We start from the raw sequence: 7,255 nt of genomic DNA on the forward strand, positions 1-7,255 counted from the left end.
AGAAATGACAGGTAATTCGGTTCTCGTGGGTGCAACTAGCTAATGTGACGCATTCAGGCACAGGCATAATATTTTGCTGAAGAATTAACATTTGGACAGCCTCCCACTGTGACGGTCCATTTGGAATGTGCCTTCTATTTCGCTGAAAGGTTGGCATTTTCATTTGTCTTGGATGAGATTTTAAATTGCCCAGGAACTGTGAATTTATCTATCTATCTATCTATCTATCTACCTACCTACCTACCTACCTACCTACCTACCTACCTACCTATGCTTTATGTGAATGAGGCAGGGGCATGCCATTGTGCATGTTTGGGGGCTAAAGGACATGTGAAGGACTCTCCACCATGTGTCCTGGGGATCAAACTGAAGTCCCCAGGCTTGGGAGCAAGGGCCAGCCATTTGGGCACCTTTTAAACTTACTTTCCATTAATTTTTCTAAAGTAATCAACTCTCTTGTTTTGTTTTGCTTTTTTAAGACAGGGTCTCTGTGTAATAGCCCTGGCTGTCCCAGAACTTGATTTATAGAGCAGGCTGGCCTTGAACCCAGAGATCCACCTGCCTCTGCCTGCCCCATGCTGGGATTAAAGGTGTGCGCTGCTATTCCCAGCACTGAAGTAACCAATTTTTAACCAAAGATGTCTAGGACATTTTGCGTGTGGTATAAGCTTCAGTACAGACATGTATAATGGGCACCAGGAGGCTTCACTCCCGTTGTTTTTAAAAATGCAGCTCAAAACTTATTTTGGGGGCTATGAATAAAAATCAGAAGAACAGCTGTGACTATTTGGTGTGAAAGTGGACAGGAAGGGTAAGTGCTGTCCACAGCGTGTATCATGTCACATGTGGATTTGTGTATCGCTCTGTATGCGGGTGTGTGTGTGTCTGTGCATGCCTGGTGCTCACAGAGGGCAGAAGAGTACATTGGATCCTCTGGAACTGGAGTTATCGCTGGTTGTAAGTCATCATGGGGGAACTGGAAAACAAACCAGTCCTCTGCAAGAGTAGCAAGTGCTCTTAAGCTCACAGCCAGTTCTCCAGGCTCCAGACTGCGACCTTTAGCGCCCTGAGTGGGAGGCTTTGGGGATTTAAGCCCATTTTTAAAACTTTAAAAGCTCACAAAAAAAGAAAAGCAAAGCTTTCTTCCCTTAGGCCAGCTTACACCAGGCTCTTCCCCTCCTGGGCAGCAGAGGGCAGCAGAGGACAGCCTGCTTAGGCTCAGGGTCCTGTTTCTGCTCAGGGGCCATGGCAGAACCGAACCTGACTCATGGCTGAAAGAATGCAAGCTCTGGACTAGAGAGCAAGGGTGAGGCCTAGGTTCCATGCTCAGCACTGTAAGAATTTAAAAGTGCAACCCTTCTTAGAAGTAAGAATTCACCTTGACTCCAGGCTCTCCCAACAACTTTCTCCTCACAATTTAACTCTATAAGTATCTAAATAGTCAATTAAGCTATGTTTTATTTAAAGGTTGATCCGAGTAATTTTCTCTACCTGTCAATGCCACTCTTCACAGCCATTTTTGTTAGCTAAACGACTAAATGACTGGGTCATGAATTTGCACAGAATTTTCACACAGAACGTGAAAAAACTGAAAGCTGAGTCCTAGGAGGAAGCAAGCTCAGGACCCAGAAGGCGCATTACACACTGGTAGACAACAGAAGTTGGTAAGAAAGTGAGTCCATTGGAATATTTGTTGAAATAACCACTAGCTTCTCTGAATGCCTTAACCTTGGGACCGTTTTATACCCAGAGAAGAGCTGGAGGGGTTCTCCAGGTATCCCTCATCCACCCCTTCCTGTCCTCTGCTGGTGTCCTGCAGCCTTGTCTCCTTCACTGACCTCTAGAGCCAGCAGTCCAGGGACATACTGACTTTTGCTGCTTTTTTTCTTTTTCCTCTCCCCTTTCCTGTATTTGCCTCTTCCTTCCTTCCCCCTCTTCCCTCTTCTCCCTTCCTCCTCTCCCTGCTGCTCATTTTCTTCTTCTCTTCCTTTTGCTCTCGTAGGGCTGGCTCTGTACCTACAGGTCTACGTCTCCCTGCCGTCCCTAAACGTGTTTTTTCTCAGACATTGTTCTAATAGGGCACCATGAATATTTCTGCTCCATTTTAGCTACAGGAGTTACCGCAGTCAGAGCAAAGCGGGGACTCTCATCAGCAATCTCTTTTCCGGTATAGATGTCTAATAACTGCCGAATTAGAAAAGGACAAATCAATATGCCGTGCTTTGCATCTAATGAAAGAAAGGTCCTTTTTCACTGCATCTCTGCATGCTGCTCCTGAGCAGCTCGCCCTGAGCAGGGTTCAGAGGAGAATTGAAGGCTCAGCTCAGCCGGTGTCCCTTCAGTCCTGCCTGTCCCTCTCCTTACCTTGACACCTAAAGACACCAGAAATCAGTCTAGCTCCAGAATCTTGTGTTCTGTGTGAAACTACAAATTAGGATCTACGTGAGTAGAACTACATATATTAGAATCTATGTGTGTGGAAATACGTGTGTTAGAATCTATGTGTGTGGAACTATGTATGTTAGAAATATGTGTGTGGAACTATGTGTGTTAGGATCTATGTGTGTTAAACTACTTATGTTGGAATCTGTGTGTGTGGAACTATATATATTAGAATCCGTGCGTGGAATTACATATGTTAGAATCTATGTTCTAAAACCTTACATATTTTAGAATCTTGTTTAAACTCTGAGCTCTTTTCTAGGTTGCTGGAGTTGAGTCCTTGAGGGTGTACCAGCCCCCATTCCTTCCCAGCAAGTCCCTCTGGGTTCCATCTGTCAGGTCCTGACCTTTCCTTTCCTTTTCTTTTTAGTTTCAGTGACGGAGCTCAAGCTCAGGGACTTGTTCATGCGTGGGGGTCCCTCTATGTCTAAGCTCTATCACTAACACTTTTTTCCTGTATAGAGCCATCACATTCCTCTTTTTTCCCCTCGGACATTATACTATATTGTGTCTTTTTCTCATATTGTAAAAGTTTAATTAAAATATAATTCCCTTCTCTCTCCCTCCCATGTCCCACCCCAACCCTTTCAAACTTGTGGCATCTTTAATTATTACTGTTACATATATTCAAATAAATCTATAAATGAAACTCTGGTTAGTGTTGCTAGCGTGTATATTTTTTAGGGCTGACCACTTGGGATTGGATAGCCATGAGGGGCTCGCCTTCTCGGAAGACTCCTCTTCTTCCAGCAGCAGTTTTTAATTGCCTATAACTCTTCATCAAGAAGTGGGACCCTGTCATTGTTACGGTTTCTGTAGCTATGCTGAAACACCATGACCAAAAGCAGGTTGGGGAGGAAAGGATTCGTTCACCTCACACTTCCACACTCTAGTCCATCACTGAAGGAAGCCAGGACAAGAACTCAAGCAGGGCAGGAAGCTGGAGGCAGGAGCTCATGCAGAGGCTATAGTGGAATGATGCTTACTGGCTTGTTCATCATGGCTTGCTCAGCCTGCTTTCTTACAGAACCCAGGACCACCAGCCCAGGGATGGCTGGCCCTTTCCATATCAATCATTAATTAAGAAACTGCCCTACAGCCCAAACTTTTTCTTTTGGGGGGGGGGGTGTTTGGTTTTTTTTTGTTTGTTTTGTTTTTTCGAGACAGTGATTTTCTGTGTATCCTTGGCTGTCCTAGACTCGCTTTGTAGACCAGGCTGGCCTTGAGCTCACAGAACTCCTTTTGCCTCTACCTCCCGAGTGTTGCGATTAAAGACGTGCATTTTCTGAAGGTTCCCTCCTCTCAGGTGAGGAGTCATCTTGTGTCAAGTTGACATAACACTACCTATCACAGATGCCAAGAGATCTTTCCCATCCTCACTGGCATGTATTTGATGCTGGCATTCAGGTCTCACTTAAGCAGCAGTGTTGAGATTTCATGGGTATAATTCCCCTGTTGTATCTAGAATATACAATCTTAGAACATACTTCCTGGGCCTCTGGCTCTCATAGTCGTTTGTCCATAAAACAATTCCTGGGCTGGCTGGCGTGATGTCTTAGCAGGTAAAGGCCCGGGTGGCTCACAATCATCTAGAGCTCTATTCCAGGGGATTTGATACCCTCTTCTGAACTCTGTGGGTGCCTGTCACACATGTGGTGACACACATAATGCAAGCAAAACACTCAGACACATAATAAAATATAAATTAAAAGAGTTGAGACAGGGTCTGGCTGGCCTGGAACTGACTATGTAGACCAGGCTGGCCTTGAAGTCACAGAGATCTATCTATCTCTGTCTCCTAAGTGCTGGGGTTAAACATATGTACCACCACAAACAGCCAAAAGATGTTTTAAACTTAGGGAAAGGTGTTCACCATTAAGACCGAGGTTCTGAGTTCAAGCTCCAGGATGTACCCACTTGATGGAAAGAAAGGACCAGCTCCCAAAGGTTGTCCTGACCCACACGTGCACAATGTGACATATACACATACACACACACAAATAAGTAATTGAAAAAAATATATAAAATTCTTCAGTTTGGGGCGGGGGGGCTGGAGAGATGGCTCAGAGGTTAAGAGCACTGTCTGCTCTTCCAGAGGTCCTGAGTTCAATTCCCAGCAACCACATGGTGGCTCCCAACCATCTCTAATGAGATCTGGTGCCCTCTTCTGGCGTTCAGGTGTACATGTAGGTAAAACATAATAAATCTTTTAAAAAGTTAAAAATTTTCCTCGAAGTTTTAAGAAAGTGAACCCTAAAACCGCCTCAGCCACCTGACTTCAGATGACCACCATAATCAGCTCAAATCAGTGACTCCAATCAGAACTAGGGATGCGGAAATAACCAGGCTTGGAAGCTGGAGGAAGAGACTTTGGGGCTTCGTGTCTGAGCAGGCAGCGGCAGCTAGCTGGTGCTCCTGGCCTGGCTCCCCCGACAAGAGTAAATTTTCTAGCAAAAGGGTCATTTTAAATTTGTTTTATTTTCTAGCTTCCCATGAGACCAGCTCAGGGCACAGGAGAGGAAGCAGGCAGCTGAGTACGTACCAGAGAAGGTCAAGAAGCCCAAAAGAAAGGACAAAAGAACTCAACGGCCTTGGTGTCTGGGCTTTTCGCTTAGAGGGTCTAGCTTAGTGGTTCTCGGCCTGTGGGTCGTGACCACCCCCCCGGGGAGTTGTGTATCAGGTATTTACAATTCGCTACAGTAGCAAAATGACATTTATGAAGTAGCAATGAAAAAAATTATGGTCAGGGGTCGCCACAACCTGAGGAACTGTAGTCAAAGGTCACAACCTTAGGCAGGTTGAGGAGCACTGAGCTGGTCAGTGATGCTGCTTTTTCCAGGCCCAGTCACACTGCGTGGTTTACAGCATAAACCGTAGCCCCAACTTGCAAAGCCAATTTTTTAATGTCCGTATGAAAAGTGACTAATACATGCTACGACACAATCCGTGATAGAAACAACTTTAAAAAGAAAACAGAAACCTGATTGTGTTGCAAGGAGGAAAGAGAAGTCAAAATAGGGCTGTATGCAGAGCAGCCAAGAGCTTCAGGGCACACCCGGGCTGGGATGCCCACCATGAGCGCCTTGACTAAGCTCCTCAAGATCAGGAAGTGCAAAAGGCCGTTCTGACCTTCCCTTTTCTCCTTGAAACTCAGAGATGACCGTCATGGAAAGACGCCCTTCCTGTGTCGCCTGAAGCCCAGACGTCTGTGCAAACTCACCTTCGCGAGCTGACCGGCATGTTCCAAGCTCTGCTCCCCATCTCACTCCTCTTTGTCCGACTTACCATACGAAGTGCTCACTGGGTTAGATTTTTGTCAACAAGTGAGGGCAATCTGGGGACAAGGAGCTTCACCTGAGAAAACGGTTCCATCTGCGTGGCCTGTGAGGCAAGTCTGTGAGGCATTTTCTTGATTAACGGCTGATGGGGGCGGAGGGGTTTCCAGCCCACTCTGGGTGGTGCCACCCCCTGAACAGGCGGTCCCAAGAGATGTAAGAAAGTTAGCTGATTGACAGCCTGGAGAGGAAGCCGGTAGGCCGCCTTCCCTATAGTCTTTGCTTCAGTTCTTGCCTTGACTTCTGTCCGTGGTGAACTATGACACGGAAGTATAGGGCAAATCCACCTCCCCCACCCCCTGAATTGGCAGGCTGGTTTTGGCAAGTATTTTTACGACAGCAACAGAATGCAAACTGAGACGTGGGCATTTATTTGTTTATTCTGAGGCAAGGCTTTAGCCCCTTGGCTGGCTTCGAACTCGTGATCCTCCTGCCTCCGTTTTCAATCCTGTCTTTTAATACTAAAAGCATCTCTCGAGGGCCAGAGATGATGGCTCAGCATGTGCCACACAAGCCTTGTGGAATGCTGGGAACCCATTGGTATCCTCTGCACCACACTTAGGCCACAGCATATCATTCTACACACACACACACACACACACACACACACACACACACACACACACGATGATGATGATGGTGATGATGATGATAATAAACAGTGCCTGGGTCTTGGGATTCTAGGCATGTGCCACACATCCATAAAATTATTTTAAATGAATATATAAAAGACACCCCCCCCATGTGGTAGCATATGCCTAGAATTCCAGTATTTGGGAGGCTTAAGCAAGAGGAATACCTTAAGTTCAAGACCAGTCAAGGTTATATAGCAAGACACTCTAAAATAAATAAATTAATTTTAAAAAAGTCTAAAAAGAAAGGAAAAAAAGGAGGATGAGGGCTGGCGACAAGATGGCTCAGTGGGTAAAAGATTCTTGCTGCCGAGCCCAGTGACCAGAATTCAGTCCCTGGGACCCACCTCAAGTTGTCCTTTGCCCTCTACAAACATGTTATGGTTCTCTCTCTCTGTCCCATCTCCCTTCCCTCCCTTCCTCTCTCCCTTTCTTCATGCTCTTGCACACACACTAAATAAATAAAAAGGAAAAATTGCACATACCAACAGAGTAATTTGAGGTTCTGAGCCACACAGACATCGTGCGATGTTTAAAACACATCTGCCGTTCTTCCGATATTTATTCTTCGTGTTAAAACACTCAACATTATCGATTGAAGAAGCAACTGATCAGCTCCCGCTATCGTGTACTCTATTATCAAAGAAGTGAATCTTTGTCACAAAATATTACTGCCAAGTGAGATTCTAGACCCTGGAGACCTGAGAGTACAGGCCCGGAGAGGACACACCCTGAGATGCCAGACTTAGAGATGGCAGGCCCCAAGAAGACAAAGTCTGAGAGGACAGACCCTGGGAATACAGACCCTGGGAATACAGACCCTGAGGGGGACAGACCCTGAGAGGA

The sequence above is a fragment of the Psammomys obesus genome, unplaced genomic scaffold (genome assembly GCF_907164565.1).
Source record: "Psammomys obesus unplaced genomic scaffold, mPsaObe1.curated_primary_1811, whole genome shotgun sequence".
NCBI lineage: Eukaryota > Metazoa > Chordata > Mammalia > Rodentia > Muridae > Psammomys > Psammomys obesus.